Raw genomic sequence first — 22,149 nt, forward strand, 5'->3', positions numbered from 1 at the left:
AAAAAAAACAAAAAAAAAAACAGTTTAATAACAGTTCAAGACCAGTTGTCAAACTGTCTGTCTACAGGCTGGTTCTGATCAGGGTTGAATCTCATCTCCCTTTTGGGAATCTGGGAAAACGCTACTTTAATCCTACTTTATTCTAAAGACCGTGTTATTAATTGTTGCTAATAGGGGTCTGCATATGGAATGCATCAAATATAGGCCCACTGTGAACTTCGCTGAGGCAAAAATTGTAACTACACAGACAAGGATGACTTTCATAAGTCACGTCTCTGACTTTCCTCTTCATTGTTTCATAACCTTTATCATTCTGGCCAAGGTAATCTAAATGTTTTCTCAATTTAAAATAAAGCCTGATGATATAGCCTTATGCAGATCTGAACTGCAGGACAAATGAAACATCTGGTCTATTTTTATCGTTACCCTCTCATAGTATGTTTTTTGAGTATTCTTTGTATGTCCAATGTGTTGTTGTGTATTGTTTGCTAGCCAAATACCAATCAAAAGTGATCGGCTCTAAATGTAGAAATTATGAATGTTGGTCCCTTTTGCCTTTTTGCCAAAGCTGGATGACAGTTCACTGACAAACCCCCTCTGCGTATGAAACACACTCAATTTGTTGAGAGGCTATGCAGAAGCAGAAGGCCTGGTAGCTAAATGCTCGGCCCCCCATTCTACCTTTAGAGACTCTGGGGACCACAAGTAAAGCAGTATTCTGAGAATGTTCCTCCATTACATTACACTGTAGGTGCCTCCGCCTCCAATATTCATCACTGATGAAATACCCACCACATCCCAAGGCAGAAAGAAGGAACAGGACCACATTAAGACAGCTCTCAAAACATGCGGCTACCCAGACTGGGCCTTCACCAAAACCTCAAGAAAGCGAGACCCCAGCAAAAGAGAGGAGGAGAGAAACAAACGCAGCAGCGTTCCGATCCCCTACCTGTCCGGAGTCTCTGAGAAGTTTAGGAGGATCCTCCAGAAACACGACATACCGGTTCAGTTCAAATCCAGCAACACTCTCAGACAGAGGTTAGTACACCCAAAGGACAAGACACCAAGACCCAAACAAAGTAATGTTGTTTATGCTATACAGTGCCAGGAGAAATGCAAGGAACTGTACATTGGGGAAACCAAACAACCTCTCCACAGAAGAATGGCACAACACAGACGCGCCACCTCTTTGGGTCAGGATTCAGCAGTCCACTTACACTTGAAGGAGAGTGGGCACTCCTTTGAGAACAGCCAAGTACGGATACTGGCCAGAGAAGACCGCTGGTTTGAAAGGGGTGTCAAGGAAGCTATCATGTCAAATTGGAAAAACATACTTGAGGTGGTGGCCTGAGGCACTTCCTATCACCCACATACAATGCAGTCCTCCACTCCTTCCAACAGCAAAACAAACATTCACACCATTCCAGGAGACCCAGTGACTCACCACCATGTGATCCAGCAGACAAAGGGGAGACACCTCAACAGAAACTAGGTGAACGACCTGACCAACGACCCTGCTAACGACTCTCAGGTGACCACCCAGATCATTAGCATGCAGATGGTCCACAGGGGCTATATATTTTCAAGCTCTCTCCCCAGCGATTTCAGAACTGAAGAAGCCTTCTGGATAGAACGTGAAACGTCTTCAAGAGAAGAAACCCAGTCCAGTTGACATAGAAAACTACCTTGGATACAATGACCTGGATGATTGAGAATCTACACAGTTCAGATGATAAAATTGTGGCTCTGGAGCATCATTTATTTAGCTTCTAGTTTGTCTGTACAGTTTGTGTGACATTTGACCTGGAACTGTCCTTTAATTATTACCATGAAGAAACAGCCTGTGGATAGACAGTTTGATAACTGGTCTTGAACTGGGAGGGGTTTTTCGAGTCAGAGATAATTGCAGTGCAAACCTACAATTCCCTTGCAATTTATTAAGCAATCGTTGTTTTCCATAAAGGTCTGCAGGAAAGGTTTTCTGCTCTAAAGTCAAGATCTACAAGGCAAATTATACTCCAGTTAAAATGGAACATTTCTCAAAGAACATTTCTAATTTTCTTCACCAATAAAATAACAGAAGTTGTTTTACTGATAAAAATAATGTTGTCTTTGTCCATCGACAAAGAATCTTAAAAATTATTTTCAAAGTCTTTTCAACCCACGACAAAACCAGACCGATGTAGTGACACACTGGACTCAGCATGATGTGTATGGACTTTTATGGATTTTATTCCTGTGCTGAGCAAGTTTTTCTCCTGCAGAGTGTGGGGCTTTTGTTTAAAATAAACCCTCTTTAAAGACCTAGTTGACTGTTTCCTGCCAGGCTCTGTTCAAACTAAACCCTAACAGTGAGGGGTCTGCAGAGATGTTACCACCCTCTCCAAGACTTGGATAAGGAACCAGGATCCTTTGCTCTGTCTTTCAGCTTTTGTTTATTCTGATTCCACAAGGAGACCACCTGTGTCTATAAGCTGACTCATCACCGTCACTGAGGCCATTGACAGCAGTGTCGCCTGAAAACAGCAGCTTCACTGGAGGGACACCTGAGATACAAATATCAGTGTAGAGAGAGAGAGAGAGAGATTTGTTTCCATTCATTTTGTTTTAATTTTAATAAATACCAATCGACCCAATTGTATAAAGTGTGGTGATGAGTATGAGATCTACAGTTGGTGATGGCTTGCACTGGGAGGAAGCAAGCATGGGCAAAACATCAAATTAATCAAGTACAGGCATGAATGAAAACCATGAAGCATATGTATTGTTTTCCCTGAGTTCATGACAAGTTTCAGTAGACACATAGAATTTTGCACATGAAAACATAACTAAAGCTTAACCTACGCACATGTGTTTTGAAATGGAATTTGATTATGAAATGTAAATTGTATACACAGGAGGAAATTGAAATGGCATTTTATTGTGAAATGTAATGAAATGAAATGTATTGTGAAATTGAGTGCAACAGGAAGGGTTGAAATGGAAATTTAGGAAGGGTGTGGTGGAGACTGGGAGAGCAGATGAAGTCCGTTTGGTTCCTCATTCATTTACAGTAAAACAAAGGTTGAAAGAAGACCAGCATCAAACGATTGAAGGGGGGACATTCTCAGTCATTCAACTTCTTGCGCCAGCCGGAACACATGCTGTGAAGGCACCAAACTCCTGCGGTGCATACAGCGCGCCCCTACTGTGTTGGCATCCTGTGCATGCAGCAAACACATGCTGTGAAGACGTCCGCACCTCAGAGGCGGGCCTTCAACTATATAAGATCAGAACTGTGTACATTTAGTAGAGATCTCTCCGCATGCTTCCGTGTGTGTATACTGACCGACTGACTGGATTAAAACCATCTCCATCCATCCATTCTCTACCGCTTATCCGGGTCGGGTCGCGGGGGCAGCAGCCTAAGGAGAGAAGCCCAGACTTCCCTCTCCCCAGCTACCTCCTCCAGCTCATCCGGAGGGATCCCCAGGCGTTCCCAGACCAGCCGAGAGACATAGTCTCTCCAACGTGTCCTGGGTCTCCCCGGGGGTCTCCTACCATCTCCTACGCAGTAACTTAGATTAATTGTTTTCTTCTCCAAGCGGCTTAAAAAAATTCCGTGACAGTTTGTAAAGTCAGTGTTTCTGCTCACCACAAAGTGTAAAGTGTGCACAAATGGGGAAGTTATGTTCTTCAGGTGTGATGTGTTGTAAAATTGTGAAATGACCAAAAAAAACATATTTTAATGTTGGGTCAGACAACAAAGTTCAGTCATTTAAAAGGTGTTCAGAAACAGCCGACAAACTTATTGTCAAAGGCCTGGAAAATGGCCAGAATCCAGGTTCAAATCAAAAGCAGATTACAAAAAGCACCACACCAAAAGCTCTTGGGCAAAGTAAGAAGTCATACAGATTTACATAATTCTGGCAAGGCACAGGGAACAAACATGCAGGATGTGGCACTGGCCAAAAGTCAAATACTGGGCTTAATTAACAACTTAAAATTAAAGAGTTAGGCATGCTCACAACATGGAGGCAAAATTAAACAAGGACAAGAACTAAGAGTGGAGTCTGGGGAGATTACAGTTTAAGATGTAAACAAAGCACATAACTCCATGATTAATTCACAACAAAAGCCCATGTTGCTGGGAAATCAAGAACTTAAACAGCCAAATTACTAACATTTGAAGCAGTATCAGATATACTCTGGTTAACCTGCACCCCCAAGGCTCTGAACCTAGAATCCCTCCAGCTCTGGGTCAAAAACACATGCATCTGGGGTTATCGGTGACTGAACTGACCGAGTTGAGCATGGTTGGTTTTTTGGCTCTGTATCTTGCGCTGTGATGAGCTGAGGATCTGAGGGGTGTTTTCTGGATTCTGTTTATGACCAGAAAAAGAACATCCATCCATCATCTACCGCTTATCCGGGGTCGGGTCGCAGGGCCAGCAGCCTAAGCAGAGAGGCCCAGACTTCCCTCTCCCCAGCTACTTCTTCCAGCTCGCCTGGGGGGATTCCCAGGCGTTCCCAGACCAGTCGAGAGACAGTCGCTCCAACATGTCCTGGGTCTTCCCAGGGGCCTCCTACTGGAGGGACAAGCCCAGAACACCTCACCAGGGAGGCGTCCAAGGAGCATCCTAACTAGATGCCCAAGCCACCTCATATGGCTGCTCTCAATGCAGAGGAACAGCGGCTTTACTCCAAGCTCCTCCCAGGTGGCAGAGCTTCTCACCCTATCTCTAAGGAAGAACCCAGCCACCCTACAGAGGAAGCTCATTTCGGCCGCTTGTACCCGTGATCTTGTTCTTTCGGTCATTACCCAAAGCTCATGACCATAAGTGAGGGTAGGAATGAAGATCGATCGGTAAATCGAGAGCTTCACCTTTTGGCTCAGCTCTCTCTTCACCACAAAGGGACCGGTGCAGCATCCGCATTAACGCTGCATACGAGGGCCTGTCCCGAGGTCCCAAGGCCCTGTTTCCTCACTGGAAGGCGCGTTGGTGGGATTAAGGAGGTCTTCAAAGTATTCCTTCCACTGATCACCAACATCCCGAGTTGAGGTCAGCAGCACCCCATCGCCACTATACACAGTGTTGACAGTGCACTGCTTCCCCTTCCTCAAACTCCGGATGGTGGTCCAGAACCTTTTTTAAGCCGTTCAGAAGTCGTTCCCCATGACCTCACCGAACTCTTCCCATGCTCGGGTCTTTGCCTCGGCCACCGCCGTAGCTGCACTCCGCTTGGCCTGCCGGTATCTATCTGCTGCCTCAGGAGTACAACAGGCCAATAAGGCCCGATAGGACTCCTTCTTCAGTTTGACGGCATCCCTCACTGCTGGTGTCTACCAGCAGGTTCGGGCATTGCCGCCACGACAGGCACCAACCACCTTGCGGCCACAGCACCGGTCAGCCGCCTCAACAATGGAGTCAAGGAATGGTCCACTCGGACTCAATGTCCCATGCCTCCCCTGGGACATGTCAAAGCTCTCCCGGAGGTGTGAGTTGAAACTCTTTCTGACAGCAGACTCTGCCAGGCTTTCCCAGCAGACCCTCACAATACGTTTGGGTCTGCCAGGTCTGTCCGGCATCCTTCTCTACCATCGGCGCCACCTCACCACCAGGTGATGATCAGTTGACAGCTCTGCCCCTCTCTTCACCCGGGTGTCCAGAACATGCGGCCGCAAATCCGATGACACAACTACAAAGTCGATCATCGATCTACGGCCTAAGGCATCCTGGTGGCAAGTGCACATGTGGACGCCTTTATGCCTGAACAAGGTGTTTTTTATGGACAATCTGACAATCTGTTTGGGCCATAGGCCAAACAACAGGATCCATCCCCCCACCCGAAGGCCAAGGGAGGCTACTCTCTCATCCACCGGGGTAAACTCCAATATACAGGCACTGAGCCAGGGAGCAATGAGGATTGCCACCCCTGCCCGTTGCCTTTCACCATCGGCAACTCCAGAGTGGTACAGAGTCCAACCCCTCTCGAGAAGACTGGATCCAGAGCCCTTGCTATGCGTTGAGGTGAGGCCGACTATATCTAGTTGGAACTTCTCAACCTCACGCACTAGCTCAGGCTCCTTTCCCATCAGAGAGGTGACATTCCATGTCCCTAGAGCCAGTTTCTGCAGCCGGGGATCAGACCGCCAAGGTCCCTGCCTTCGGCCGCTACCCAACACACAATGCACCCGACCCCCTTGGCCCCTCCTGCAGGTGGTGAGCCCAGAGGAACAGAAAAAGAACAGTTGAAAGTATTTCAAACAGAAACTTCTCCCACTCTGATGACCCACCAAAACTCTGCCTCCACTGAGCTTTCCTGCACCTATAAGGAACCAAATGTTTCAGTTTAAAAACAGAGAAACGCTAAGCTTATTTTTCATTTTCATTCATTTACTATTCCTAAAAAAAAAAAGAAAAATCACCAAACTCTTTATGTGAATGATTACCTTAAATATGTGTTTAGGACACAGAGAATTCTTTGAAAATGTCCTGTAATTTCCTGTCAGAACCTTTATCCAACCTCCAAATGCAAATATTCATGTGGTAATTTTTATCCAGAACATTTCCATTTCGACAAATCTGTCAGAGTACGAGGTAAATTGTCCTATCACTAAAATCCAATTGCTTTAATTATCCAAAACAGAACTTTTATTCACATGTTCTACTACAGCCACAATCAATCTAGGAAATGGAAAGCTGTTGAGGGGCCTGCCAGAACACTCTTTTACTTCCTCTCACCACTGCCAGGTGTTTTGCCAGATGGAAGACAACCAAAGATGATGGAAGGGCATCTGTCTTCATCAGCATTGTTTCTACTCCTGTTCAGGTTCTCGTTTCTGACATGTTTCTGCTGAATCCTACATTAATAAGGTCCAGCCTACATGACTGCACAATGGTCTTGGTAGCCAATAGGTATTTTCTTCTCCTAACCAATGTCCAAATTTTAACAAGAAACCAAAAAACATATTGGAGTTATTTCATGCTCTCCAAAAGTTCTGCAGGTAGAGGGTCTGCAGGCTTATTTCACAGCTTTTCATCAAATGACAGCAACTTTGACAAAGCTCACTCAGAGGACTCGAGCGCAGAGTTTCAGGAAGTAACAGTCTTTATTGAAACTCAAGACGCCTCCAAGGAGGGATGAAACAAAAAACCGACTAAACTAAAAGAAATCTAGAAAAGGTGCAAAGCCAAAAAAAAAAACACTCTCTTACGAGGAACTAGAGAGACTAAGGCTATGAAAGTTTCTAAACAATTGCAGGGTAAACATAGATTTTCAAGGACTAGATCCTCGTGTCTATGAAGTACAGGCTGGTGATCAGGACGAAAGACTTTGGCACAGGACAAAGGGAGACACAGACTATAAGCACATGAGGGGGTAATGGGGAACAGCTGGAAACAATCAGGAATTAGGGAAGACAATCGGACTGGTGACACATGAGGAAGGGCAAGTGGCCGGAAACGAGAGGAGAGTTAGTCTCAAAATAAAACAGGAAGTCACAAAACCAAGATGGAGACAGGACAAAAAAGGTTAAAAACCTAACCTACAGGTGTGACAAACTTGAGCCTGAGGTGCTAAAATACATCATAAATAAATGTGAAAATTCCTAAAAATCCAAAGTAGTAACATACAAGAAAAGCTGAAAATACTTTCATCGAATTTCACCTGCCATCATGTGTAGCCATCATTGCTAACAATGACATAACTGATCATGATGATGTAAGTCATTTACTTCCTCATTCAGAACATCTGGATTTCTGGTCCAGTGGCAGCAGGGTTAGCAACTGAATCTAGATCTCTATTTAAGGAAGTGTCAAGTGTCACCCTCTGTCATGGTGTGTCTGGTGCGGTGCACACTGGCTGTTTTTGGGCCTACTGTGAATGTTGAAGTTGCAAATTTAGACATCAGCGATTGTGTTGACAAGAGATGGTAGCAAGTTGGAGGGGGAAACTGTATCACCTTGTCATTGTGGAACATGCAGAGGAGCCTCTAGTGCCTTGTCTCTGTGTGACACTATCAGAAGACAGAGGAATGGAGGACAGAGCAAGATAAAGCAGGAAGCCATGTTTTAGGGACGGGAGCTGCTGACCACTGTGGTGTGGACAAAGACCTAACCTTCATGTTTTCTCTTCTGCAAATTAATCCTTTTTAACAAAAGTTGCCAGCCACCTTTATTTGTCCCAACAGGACAGATGGTGTGTCATCCTTTCCCCATCCATCATTCACCATTCATTTATTTATTGTTGAGCAATCCCTGTTTTTATGGCTCATGCGGTTAATTAATTACCTTAAAAAAGAAACTAGCATTTCTACCAGCCTGTTTTCAGTGTCAGATGAATCTCTGTTGTCTGATTGGTTTTGTCAGATCTTTTGATTGATGCCGTCTCCATTCAGCCTGATGACATACTTGTTCCACTTGATGCTGGTTTTACGTGCCCAGAAGAATGATTAGCTGCACGGAGAGTCCAAAGCTGAGGGATGGATCGCAACTTCATAAACATCAGATGACACAAACAGAATTTCGTGGTTGGAAACTGATTGTCCTCTTGAGAGTATGTTTGTGCTGCTCGTTAGCCACCAGCCAAATGCACAAGTATAGAAATTAGGTCAATAGGGGAGGAGTACCTCTGCTGAGGCCCACCTCAGATGCACAAGTGTGATTAAAGGGAAGGGTGGGCACTGAGCCCAAAGTAGGCCCAATATTTCCCTAGAGTGACGCTATAAATCCCACTGTCCTTCAAGAGGGAGGAGAAAGCAAATGTCTGAAGTCATGCGCAGAAAATATCCACAGTTAATAATGAAGCAGGTTGAACATCCAAACCAAGGAGGAGGGTGGGAGGAAGGTTGAAAGTAGATCCAGAAGAGGGGTCTTCCAGTCCTCGTCTCTCTGACCTGACCCCCTGCCCCCCAGCACCACCACCTTTTTACCATTACTCTGACATTGGTTCATCATCTTTTGATGTCACTTCTCCCCACTTCTGCAGAGTAAGAGAAATTGGTGACATTCTCCATCTCCTGGCTACAAAAGCTACATCAGACCGTGTCCTCTGTTCTTCCTCTCTTTGATTCCTTTTAATGAGGTTTAATGAGGTAAAACTGAAAGTCATATCCCAGCCAGAAGTACTTAAGTTGTCAAAATAGCATTTTTTTTAAACTGCTCACTCATTCATTCTCTTCCGCTGTTCCATTAGCATCTTGTTTTATCCATTGTTAACTCAGTATGTCTTGATTGTTGGCTGCAAGTTCAGAGTGCAGAAATGAGGCACATTTGCAGGTTTGTTATTTGCCGCCTCTTTTGCCCGTCTGTGCTGGAATAGATGGAAACTATGAAGAAAAGTGGGAAGTCAAATTGATGATGTATCAAACCATAATCCGGTTAGTGACGGCTGCGCATAATCTTTCTCATTAACAGTCCTGTGGAAGTGTTGAGGAGCTTTTAGCAAATTTCAGAGGATTCTGGCTGCCTCATTTTTGCAGACATCAAACATCAGCTCGGTTGACAGTTCGGCAGAGGAGAAATAAAATGTCCCGCTGACAAATTTCAAATACACCAGCTAATTACTGGGATAAACAAACTGTAGTGTGATGAATCCCACAGACTGAAGATAGATGTGAAGAATGAGGAAATTCAGAGTTAATCATTTAAGCTTCTGTAATTCGGTTGCATAAACATTATTTCAGCTGCTCCTTCTGGCTGCAGAAGCAATAGGGATTTCATGCATCAACCATGGTCCACACACACATTTTCCACCATTGGGTGTGTGCCATACGCTAGTTCTGTCACACATGCAGCTTCAGCAATGAGAGGTGCACTTCTGTTTATTTGTTTTGACCGAAGATGCAGATGTGGATGAAGTCCAGTCAAGGAACTGTGAGAGAACGACCAGCGATGCAGCTCAGGTGTAGATGATGGGATGACAAAGACCCAATTATACCTTGTTCTTTTCTCTCTTGTGGTCATCTCAGAGACAACATAAATCCTTTTCAGCTGCAGAAAATGTCCACCGTTTTCCCTCCATGTGCTGTGAGTTTCAAAGAGGGACTTGGGGAACCAGGGATCGGAACTGCCGCTATGGCTCCGTTTGTGCATTTGTTTAGTATTCAGAAAATCCAGAAAACAAGCCACCACTCAACAGAACTCCTTGAAATACATCTACAATCAAAAACTGCCACTACTGTTGATTGGTTATAAAAGGACAGTTTAGAAGGACGACGAGGAGAAGCTGTGACAAAGGACAGTACCTAGTTTCTCACCTAGTTTCTCATTTCCGGTTTCTCATTGGGATCCTCTTCATGCATGATGCATGAAAGGTTGCATGCATGCAAGGTTCTCCTGCTTGTGTCACTGAGCTGCATTACGTTCACACATCATCGTGTATGCTTCAGTGGATGTAATATTTTCTTGCTGTTGCTACCTTATTATTAATTTGCTTCCAAAGAACATGACAGATGTGTTACGCGAAAATAAAATGTCAAATAAAATCATGCATGCACTATGTCGCCTTGTAACATTGAGTGGCCTGATGTGTTGTTCCCTGTTGCTGCAATCAGACACATTAAGAGCAGAAAATAATTGCCTTTGAATTGAATTTGGAAGTGTTTAATGGCCCTCTACGGTTGTAATTTATTATAGCAGATGCCAGCTCAAAACTGTGTTGTTTCCATCCCTGAGGTAGGTTGGCTTGCCTTAAAAATGTCACCAATTTTCACGTCAAAGGCTTCCGTGGTTTCAATTTTCGAGGTAGGGTTCGGTGTGTGTGCAGGGCATCCACGGAGAAACAACCACCAGCACAAACCAGACTTGGTTTGACCGACCGACCGACCTCAACATGTTCCCTGAAAGAAAAGGCTTGAATGATGGCCACAGCAGGTGTTGTGGGAAATGCACCATCACTTTGTCACTCCCAGACCAACATTAAACCTAAACTGCCTGTAGAAGACTTCGTTCACACATGATTTGTGCCCGAGTGAGTCCACTGACCTCAGGCCTCTGAACAATGCTTTAAAAACTGGAAGGTGATAATGGATAATATCTGGATGAATCTGGTGTGCTCCTCTGTCACTGATTCATGGCTTCCTCTCCTCTCCTCTCCTCTCCTCTCCTCTCCTCTCCTCTCCTCTCCTCTCCTCTCCTCTCCTCTCCTCCTCTCCTCTCCTCTCTCCTCTCCTCTCCTCTCCTCTCCTCTCCTCTCCTCTCCTCTCCTCTCCTCTCCTCTCCTCTCCTCTCCTCTCCTCTCCTCTCCTCTCCTCTCCTCTCCCGGCCATCAGCAGGAGGGTCCCCCTACATGCCTGGTCTGGCTCAAGGTTTCTTCCTGTAAAAAGGGAGTTTTTCTTTACCACTATTGCGATTCTATAGAGCGACTAGAGACAATTTGGTAGACTATAATATGGAAAAGCAAAGCAGCTCCAACCTGCTGTGATAAGCAAGAGGTGGAAACTCCTGTCATTTTAGGCAATGTTAGGAGTTAGGGTTAGTCTCCCTCATAGCCACTCTCTCATAGTGTTTTGTATAGGAGAGGGTTTATTAGCCTAGCACAGACATTGTTCCCCAGGAAGACCTGTCCCAGTCTGCTACACCTGTCATTGACAGATTAGCTTGCTAACCAGCCTAAACGCTGTAGCTTTTGGAAGGCAAATGGAAGGAACTGAACTCAAAATTCAGACATGGACTCACAGGGCAAAACTAAGGCTAGGGCTGAAGGAGTCTGACAGGATGGAAGAGTGATAACAGACTGAGACAAAGGCAATGTGTCATGGCCTGTGTGTTTGGTGCCTTTTGTTTGTTTTGTTTTCCTGGTTTTCTCACTAGGGGGCGTGGTGGATTCACCTTGGTACCATTCGCTGGTGACGTCACACCTGCAGCTGGTTACCAATCAACACCCTTCAAGAGCCGATGCCTACCGATCACCAGTGTCTGATAATTTTCATCAGCTTTGTGGTAAATGTGGGCCACTGGTATCTTCACGTGTTCTGTCCCTTCCAGTAACTTTCACTGTTTTGCTCATGTCTCTTCCTAGGTCACCATGCACCCCCTCGTTCAGAGGAATAATCTGCACTTCATGCACCTTTTTACCATGTGGTGCAGTTATCAGAGTTAATTAAAATATTGTTAACACTGTAGTTGCTGTTGTTCTGCTTAATGGTCCTGCCTGAATCTAAACATTATGAGTGTTCACAGATTTCAGAAGCCTAAGGAGGCAAAGAGTGAATGAAAAAGCTGGTTCTTCATGTGAGACTGGGTTAGCCCCCCCACCTGCGATCAACAGAAGGAAAATGGAAGAACACAGAGACCAAGAGGGCACCCTAAGAGACCTGACACAAACCGATCTGAAGGAAAGATAGAGTTGCTCTCTTCAGTACTGTAGAATTGTATCGAAGAGATGAAGATTTTTTTTTTTTTCTGTCTTATTTTCACTGGCCTATCCTGTTTTCTGAAGGCCCCCACCATTGAAACCTTGGCATCACTGGTGCCTCTCAGCTAAGGCCAAAATCTATATTTCAGGATAATCGTATAAATAATCATAGTCATGGAATGCTCATGACTGACGACAAAATGGTGAACTAAATCTCTGCTGACAGAAATAGTTGCCTGTGTTGTTCTTTCCTTATTATCATTAATAAAATCTTTGAATCGCTGTGTATCTGCAGCAGCATCTCCATCTCTTCTGCTCTCCCTCAAGTGGAAATCGATCAGATTTGTCAAGTCGCAACAGATGCTCAGATATGAGGGATCAACCTGCTGATATCATCAGCCAATGATAAAATTGGAATCTTCAAAGCTCATCTAGTAAAGAGCCATTTGTCTCAGGAGCAGAATTCTGATTGGCTTCTGCTTGGGTTTAAAGGCTCTGGCTGTAGTAAAGTCTGTTCACTAATTCATCACCATCCATCCTAGATTTACCTTCTCTAGTTCAGTTTCACAATCTAGAGCGTGTTTAAATGAGTTAAGTTGTTTGTGACCAACAAACTCACATCGATCACATCAAGGAATCATCTAGATGTAATGGGACTTCCTCACACTGATGACTTTGGAGCTCCTGCAGCCGAGTTTTCCCAGGATCATGCAATCAGAGTCTAGTGAACATCACCCCCACACAAATACAGTACACGACAGCAGGATATTAGCGAAATGTTTGCTAAATTTGTCCTTTTTACTGTTAATTGATTGGGAGTGTCGTTGGCAGACTAAACTAAAAACACACTACACCCCATCCCCACTGTTGCTCTCTGCTGGAATCATCTCTGGAGGGAATTTCTATCTCACCCAAATCACAAGAACTTTTCTTACTTTGAATATTCAAGGACCAGGGAATTGAAATAAAACATTAGGTGAGAGAGAGAGAGATTTTACAAAAATACTTTATTTACAGTTTACACAGGGGCACAAGCGCCCTGCTCAGAACACGCAAAATCAACAATAAAATAAAATAAATAAATACTATAAAACAGCGATACAACTATCCCATAAGGGGTTGTGCAAATTGCAAATTGTCCTCTTTTACAGTGCAGAGTACATCATTGAAACACCATATTTCACGAAAACAGCTGAGGTCATTCATCATTTTATAAAAACAAAACTCCAACCTCAGCCTGCACCGGGTGTTACCACGCCACACTGAGGTGGCCTCACAATCTCCGTTTTTTTCAATTTTTTCTGGAAATGTAGATTGCCATCTTGGCTTCTCCACAAATAAAATTGAGTAGCTGCCATTTGTTTTGAGCAGCTTTCCTGTACCCTGCTCCATAGATAAAACCTCTGACAGAGAATGTTTCATTAAAACCATTAAAAACACCTTTTAAAACATTAAAAAGTACAGTGAGTCGTTCACACTCACTGTACGCGTGAAACACCGTCTCTCGCCCTGGGCAGAACGGGCACTGATCCGACACTGCGGGGTCCAATCGAGAGAGGTAGACATTTAGTGCCACAGCTCCATGTAGGACCCTCCACTGGAGGTCCCCGGTCCTCTTTTTGATGGGGGGTTTATATAGGACCCTCCATTGTGGACTGTGTTCCCCCAGCCTGTCTGTCCACACAGAGGCCGCTCTGTTGAGTAGCCCCTGTCCGTTAATCGTCTTTACAATGTTCACGTATATACAGTAGTCTTATTGTCAGTTCCATGGAGGCCCAGTTTGTCCTTGCAGAGGGCCTTCAGGAGAGGCCCGCTGAGCTCCTCGCATCCAGGGTTCAGCTGGAAGTCGGGGAAGACGTCCGTGGGGTCCGGCTCAGCTCTCCCTCCACCGTACCGCCGGAGAAGACTTCTCTCTCTCTCACAGAGAGCCTTCTCCTCCACAGTTCCAGGGTCCTCTCCACCACCCGTAGTGAACGTAGCCCCAGTACAGTGCTTAGGGTCCGGGCGTCAGCCAGTGCCAGACCAGCTGCCTCCACCAGCTGCTTCAGTGTGACAGTCCTGGAGCCATACAGCGCCACCATCAGACTGGGCATGGCGCTGCTGCAGACATCCAGTCTGCCACCGTGAACCAGGGGCTCCTTCAACAGCCAGTGCAGAGAGCTGGGCTCCTGGATCTTCTTCCATTTAAAAAGAGCACAGGATTTAAAAACACTCCGATAAAAAGCTGGCAGACCCCTTAAATTTAAACTTTTGAAATCAGTTAAAAACAGAGCAGCATCCAGTCCCAAGTTGCTCACACGTCTGAGTAAGCAGCTGGCCACATCCCTCCACACTAAGTCAGGAGATCCCGTCAGGTACCTCTGCACAAACCATAGCCTGAAGGTGGCTGTTCTACTGGCCAGGTGGATGAGGCCCTGGCCCCCTTGGTCTCTGGATAAAAACAGGACTGACTGAGGCACCCAGTGGTAGCCGCCCCAGAAGAAGTTAACCAGTTTTGCCTGGATCTGGGACAGCAGGCTTGGTGGTGGCTCTAAACAGGCCAAACGGTGCCACAGCAGTGAGGCTACGAGGTTGTTGATGACTAAAACCCTTCCTCTGAATGACATCTCGGAGTGCACCCACCTCCATTTCTTTAATCTCTCTTCGACCTTCTCGACAACATTCTCCCAGTTCTTTTCTACCATGCGTTCATTTCCCAGGTACACTCCGAGATATTTAAGGCCATCCCTCCTCCAGGTCAGACCTTGAGGGAGAACGGGGAGGCCCTGACGCCCCTCGCTGATGACCAGGGCTTCGCTCTTCCCCCAATTCACCCTTGCAGACGAAATCTCACAGAAACTATCGGTGACATTTAAAACTACATTAACGTCTGCCTGGTCTTTAATAAAAATGGCCACATCATCAGCATAGGCAGATAAAACCACATTACTGTTAAAACCCGGTAAAAACAGACCTTGAAGACAAGAGCGTAGTCTGTGGAGGAGGGGTTCCAGGGAGAGCGCGTAGAGCATCCCAGACAGAGCACAGCCCTGTCGGACACCTCTACACACTCTAAAAGGAGCACACAAGCTGCCATTGACCTCAATGTTACTGTACAGTACCTGGATCTTGGCTATCAGACCAGCACTGAACCCAAACCTCTCCATGGTTCTCCACAGGAAGTTGTGTTCAACACGGTCAAAAGCCTTTTCTTGATCTAAAGAAAGTAGACCAGCACTCAACCCCAATGAACTGAAGACCTCCAAAACATCCCTAATGAGGCAGACATTGTCTACCATTGACCTGCCAGGTACACAGTACGTCTGGTCCTGATGGATGACCTGCTCCATTGCCTCCCTTATCCGGATGGCCAAGGCCTTGGAGAGGATCTTGTAGTCCGTGCAGAGGAGGGACACAGGGCGCCAGTTCTTTATGTCCTGCAGGTTCCCTTTCTTCGGCAGGAGGGTGATGACGGCTCTCCTGCAGGACAGTGGTAGGGAACCGGTGGCGAGACTCTCATTGAAGACTTCTAGGACGTCTTGAGCGAGGATGTCCCAGAAAGCCTTGTAAAACTCCACCGAGAGACCGTCGATGCCCGGGGCCTTTCGGCCCTGCATTGACTGCAGGGCCGCATGCAGTTCTTGTGCCGTCAACGGGCGCTCCATTCGGTGGTTGGTCTCCTTGGAGACCCTGGGCAGTCCTTGACTAAAAGCACTAAAACAGTCTTTGTCGTCTTTAAAATCGGTTTTGTACAAAGAAGCATAAAACCCCACCGCTCTCCTCCTTATCTGCCCCAGGTCGGTCAGCTCCTGCCCTGTGTCCGACAGCAAGGAGTGGATCAGCTTCCTCTGCCCAGACTTCCTCTCAAGGCCAAAGAAGAAACTGGAGGGTGCATCCATCTCCGAGATGTTCTGGATTCTGGACCGGACCAGGGCGCCCTGTGCTCTGGCACCTAGCAGGTTGGCTAAAGCCATCTTTTTGGTCTTGAGGATTCCAATAGATCCTCCGTTTCCTGTGGACTCATTCAAACGTTCGAGCTCCACAATCTCAGTTTCCAGATCCCTGATAGATCCGGTGATGTGACGAGTAACATTGAGAGTGTGCTGCTGACACAACATTCTGATTTGTGTCTTTCCGTAGTCCCACCACTGTTTTAGGCAGCTAAAACCGCCCTTTCTCTGCCTAAAACCAGCCCAAAAATAACTAAGAGCATCTTTAAAACCCACATCAGATGCTAAAACTGAATTAAAATGCCAGTAGGCGCTTCTTGGTAAAATGTTGTTAATAAAAACAGCACATAAAACCAAAGGATGATCAGTGAAACCCACAGGCACAATATTAGATGATTTAAACACATTAAAATTATGTTTAAAACAGTAAAAGCGATCTAAACGAGCTAAAGACACCCTATCTTCTCTAACATGGGACCACGTAAACTGTCTGCAGCCTGTGTGAGACCTCCACACGTCCACCAGGCCATGGGAGTAGACCAGCTGCCTCAGGACCTGCTGCGAGGACAGATGCGGCTCCGCGTGGTTCCGGTCTAAAAATCCATCTTCAGTGCAGTTAAAATCACCACCCAAAAGTGTCCTTTACAACATTCAAACACACACAAAAAAAAAACATTGTCCCTTGCCCGGAACAGAAATGGGCACTGGTCTAACATAGTAGGATCCGTCCTACAGAGGGAAAAAACGACGGTGGCCTGTCACGCAGGCTCCAGCGGGGGAGCTCCATCCCTTCCCAGCCAGTCGGCCTACAAGCTGGTGCTCTCGTTGGACTGTTGGACTCAGATGTCTCCTGGCTTTGCCCATGTGCTTCTTCAGCCTGAAGATCTCAGGGTCAGTCAGGTCCGACACCACTCTGTGTTTGATCCAATGACCGGCTGACTGGATGAAGAGGAGCTTGTCGGGGAAGTAACTCCCCAAATCAGGGCCCCTCATGCCTTTGGTCTTTGTGAGAAAGTTCTTGATCATGCTCGGGGGGTACAAGTCATCCCTCTCGCTGTCCGCCACCGTGTTCGACAGCTCACTGGCATCGGACATGTACTCTTGATCACTGTTGTCCATGGCAGCGGCTGCATCCTCCAGCCGTCCAGCTTTTCTGTCACCACCATCGTTCATTACATTTTTCTGCTTTCTGCGCCGCTTTGGGGGAGCTGGCCGCCATTCAGACACCCCCCCGCTGCCCTCACTTGTACCTGCACCTCCCTCACCCAGCTCACCTGTGCTAACGCTAACCTCACCCTGCTCACCTGTGCTCATTCCTCCCACACCAAGCTCGCCAGCCATTTTCCCTGTCTCCTGCCCCACGTCACCTGTCTCCTGCCCCACGTCACCTACAGCTACACCCTGCTCACCGGTTTCACCCATGTCTCCCATCTCTCCTACCTCACCCAGTTCACTTATTTCACTCATTCCATCCCCAGTCTCACCCAGCCCGCCCAACACTTCAAAAGCCACCCCAGTTGGACCCATTTCCTTCCCCGCCTCACCACTCTCACCAGTCACCTCCACCACCATCTCCACATTCTCCCTCGCTCCACTCACCTCAGTCACACGCACACATTCACTCCGTTTTCCCTCCGCCTTCGGCTCCATCTCCGCGCCGTCCGGAGCAGCGAGGTCCCCCTCCGCACCGCACGGGACAGGTTCCGCCACCACCGCGTCCGGGACGGCGCGGTTCGGACAAGCCCTGGCCAAATGTCCCTCCTCGCCGCAGTTAAAACATTTAAGGGCAGAGGAGGTAGCAAATAAAACATAATCAAAGTCGACGACAAAACGATAATTAAACTCCTCCGCCCTGTTGTTTAAAATCATGTGGACCTGTCTCCGATGAGACACTACGTGTCTCAACAATGGCGACCGACACCCCGACAACAGCTTCCTAATTGGGGACACCAGTTTCCCATGTCGGGACAGTTCTTTCGCCAGGAACTCATCGCTGACGAACGGCGGCACGTTGGACAAGGTAATCCGTGCCGCCGGCTGCGTCAGCGGAGTCACCTGGACGAACTGCCCCCCTACGGTGATCCCCGTCTCCACCAACCTGTTGGCCTGTTCCACCTGCTCTACGAACAGCACCACCGCCCTGTTCATGCGGGCGGCGGACTTCACGGAGCCGTGACCGATTTCCTGGCCCACAGCCAGAGCCACCTCCTCCACACTGAGCACGGAGCCCGCTCCCACCTTCACTCCGTGTCTCCTGCTCAACCCGGTCAAAGTGGCGTTCGCCGCCATGACGGCCGCACGCGGTCGGCCACCCCACAAACTCACACACACTCGCTAAACTAAAATGAATACAAAGCACACAGAAAATAAAACTATATTCACTACCATTCACACTCACACAGAAAAAGACAGAAATAGGAAACGCGTTTTTGCACAGTATTTCATTCGTTCTCTCTCTCTCCCGCTCGCACTCCTTCCACCACCGAAAGAAAGAAAGAAAGAAAGAAAGAAAGAAAGAAAGAAAGAAAGAAAGAAAGAAAGAAAGAAAGAAAGAGTAGTGAAGAAGGGTAACGGGCATAAGGCGTCTGAGGCAAAATGTGTGGGTTTTAATAGTTAACCTTTGATTTAATGATTAAACCTTCGTAGTCAATGTTTATGCAGACTAAGTGCTTAGAGTTACGCATAGAATCACGAGAAATTAGAGAGTCAACGTAATCAATGTGTGATCAATGTTTGATGTACCTGCTCTATATATATATCACTGTTTGAACACCTGCTATGAGATGGAAAGTCCGGGAAAGTTACCAGGGGGTTAATGGAAAGTACGGGAGTTACCAAGGCGTGGTAACAAGAGATGGGAGGCTGTCTGTTTGAACAGGAGGTGTCTGTTTTAAAAAAAACCACGTAAGGTACACCTGACTTCTGATAAGTATGATAAATGGTACTTAATGGTGGAAAATGAGTAAAAATAGCTAACCAAAAGGAGGAGCCCGGGGCGGAGTAACCCCAGGCTCCGAATAGTATAAAAGATGGGAAATTCTCGTTAGTTTTCAGACTTAGCCCAGGCTACTTCTCATGTGTGGTGAATTGTGACTCGACAATAAACCATCGTTTGGATCGTGAACCAGCTGACCCTGACTCATCATTCGACCTTGTTGTGGTATCTCCGCACCTCAATTCATTGGCACTGGCATAGGTATAAAGATTTAATGAGAACATAAGTTTAAGTGTTTTAGCGTAGGGGAAAATCCACGACAAGAGAGAGAGAGAGAGTTGCCGACAGCAAGGGCTTCACTCTTTCCCCAGTTTACCCTCGCCGCCGACACCATGGAAAACTTGTCCGTTATGCGGTTTAAAATGTTGATGTCCTGCTGATCTCTAGTAAAAACAATAACATCATCAGCATAAGCAGATAAAACCAAGTTTCCAGTAAAACCCGATAAAACCAAACCCTGAACATTTTCGGTGGATGACGTGTTCCATGGCCTCCCTCAGCCGGGTGGCCAAGGCCTTGGAGAGGATTTTGTAGTCCGAGCAGAGCAGGGAAATGGGGCGCCAGTTCTTGATGTCCTGCAGGTTCCCCTTCTTTGGTAGGAGAACCTGCAGGACAGCGGCAAGGAGCCAGAGTCAAGACTTTCGTTGGGAACGTCCAGGAGGTCTTGCCCCACGATGCTCCAGAATGCCTTGTAGAAGTCCACCCCCAGTCCGTTGATGCCCGGAGCCTTCAGGCTCTGCATGCTCTGAAGAGCAGCATACAGCTCTGGGACAGACAGGGGGCGATCCAGCTGACCATTGGCCTCTTCTGGTACCTGGGGCAGTCCAGAGCAGTATTCCTCAAACAGTTCATTGTTTTCTTTATACTCACTCCTGAACAATGAGGAGTAAAAGTCCACCGCCCTCCTCCGGATCTGCTCCGGCTCTGTCAGCTCCCGTCCTTCCTCCGATAGTGGGGAGTGGATGACCCTGCTCTGCCCACGCTTCCTCTCCAGGCCAAAGAAGAAGGTCGAGGGGGTATCCATCTCTGCGATGTCCTGGATCCGGGACCGCACCAGCGCGCCCTGTACCTTAGTGTCCAGCAGGTTGGCCAAGGCCGTCTTTTTGATCTTGAGGGCCTCCAAACACCCTCGATCTCCTCTGGACTCACAAAACTGCTCCAGTTCCACAATCTCGGTCTCCAGAGCTTCGATTGATCTGGTGATGTAGCGGGTGACATTGAGAGTGTGCTGCTGACACAACAACCTGATCTGAACTTTGCCATGGTCCCACCACTCTCTTAGACAGGTAAAATCCTTCTTCCTCTGCCTAAAACCAGCCCAAAAGTAACTAAAAGCCTCCTTAAAACCTCTGTCGGCAGTCAGAGTTGAATTAAAATGTCAGTAGGCGCTTTTAGGGCGAATGTCCCTAACTAGCACGCAGCCTAAAAGCAAAGAATGATCTGTAAAACCTACTGGTAAAATATCACACTTTTTAAAAGTACTAAAATGGTGTTTACAACAGTAAAAGCGGTCGAGGCGAGCCAAAGAGATGGTGTCGTCTCTGGTGTGGGACCATGTGAACTGTCTGTGGCTCGCATGCATCCTTCTCCACACGTCCACCAGACCATGGGAGCGGACCAGCTGCCTCAGAACCTGCTGGGAAACTGGATGCGGCTCTATGTGATTTCGATCTAAAACGTGATCTTCTGTACAATTACAATCCCCCCCCAAAAAACAACAAATCAGACGAGCTAAGATTATTTAAAACGTCGTTGATTTTCTCTAAAAAGAGCTTCCTCTCTGCACCGTTGTTGGGAGCATAAATATTAATAAAAACAACCATAAGGTGACTAAAAGCAGCTTTAACTACAAGGCAGCGTCCCTGAACGACGTGCTCCACTGTGACAGCGACTGGGTTAAAAGACCTGGAGAAGAGGATGCCCACCCCTGCACTGACCGCAGTGCTGTGGCTTAAAAACACCCCCCCCCCTCCCACTCTCTCCTCCAGTCGGTCTCATTGCTGTCACTGCTGTGGGTCTCTTGTAAAAATAAAACATCTATTCTTTTGCTCTTAGCCGTTTCATATGCTTTGGCCCTCTTTCTTGCTTCTCTAGCCCCGTTAATGTTTAAACTTCCCACCTTAAAATTATTCATTAAAAAAATGAGGGGTCTAAAACTACGGTCTAGGATGGCTATTAAAACACTAAAAAAGGCACCACACTGAACAAAACCTCAATTGCACAACTCTCTTTTAACTTTTAAAATCAATTTTCTTAATCTAAAAACTTCTTGGTCAGTAAAATCTGACTCCAGTTTATTTCTAAGATGATGTTTGGCTGATGTGTAAAATAACTGTTTCTCGGGGAAGTGATGTTCAACTTTAATCCCTTTTGCGTTTTTTGTGTTCGCAAGGAAACTCTTAATCATTTTTGCTGTGTATGGGCTTTCATCGAAGGTTCCGGGTTTCTGTGTGTGTGAGAGCTCGCTCTCATCAGACACACATTCTCCTCCATCACTGCTCTCAGCGAGCTCAGGTTTCCAGAATGCTCTTTTCCCAGGCAACCGACTGGCTTTCGCGCCCACCTCCGCCAGTTCATCTTTCCTTTTCGGGCGTTTTTGTGGAACAAGAGTCCACACAGCCTCCTGTTCCATCAACTCAACACCGTTGTTGTGAATCTTCTCCTGGTAGTAGCCGAGATGTGTTGATGAGGAAGGAATCTTCGCAGACACCGACTTGGTTATCAAAGATGTTTATTGGAGAGAACAGTCAGGTATCAATCAAACACTGCAGTTTGTCCGAGGGAGGTTTCACGGTCCCGATGGTGAAGAACTCCGAGGTGTCTACATCGATACCTCCTTCTTATACAGTCAAGTAAACACATTCTTTACTGATGACCTCACGCTAT

This window comes from Takifugu rubripes, chromosome 11, assembly GCF_901000725.2.
Source record: "Takifugu rubripes chromosome 11, fTakRub1.2, whole genome shotgun sequence".
Classification (NCBI taxonomy): domain Eukaryota; kingdom Metazoa; phylum Chordata; class Actinopteri; order Tetraodontiformes; family Tetraodontidae; genus Takifugu; species Takifugu rubripes.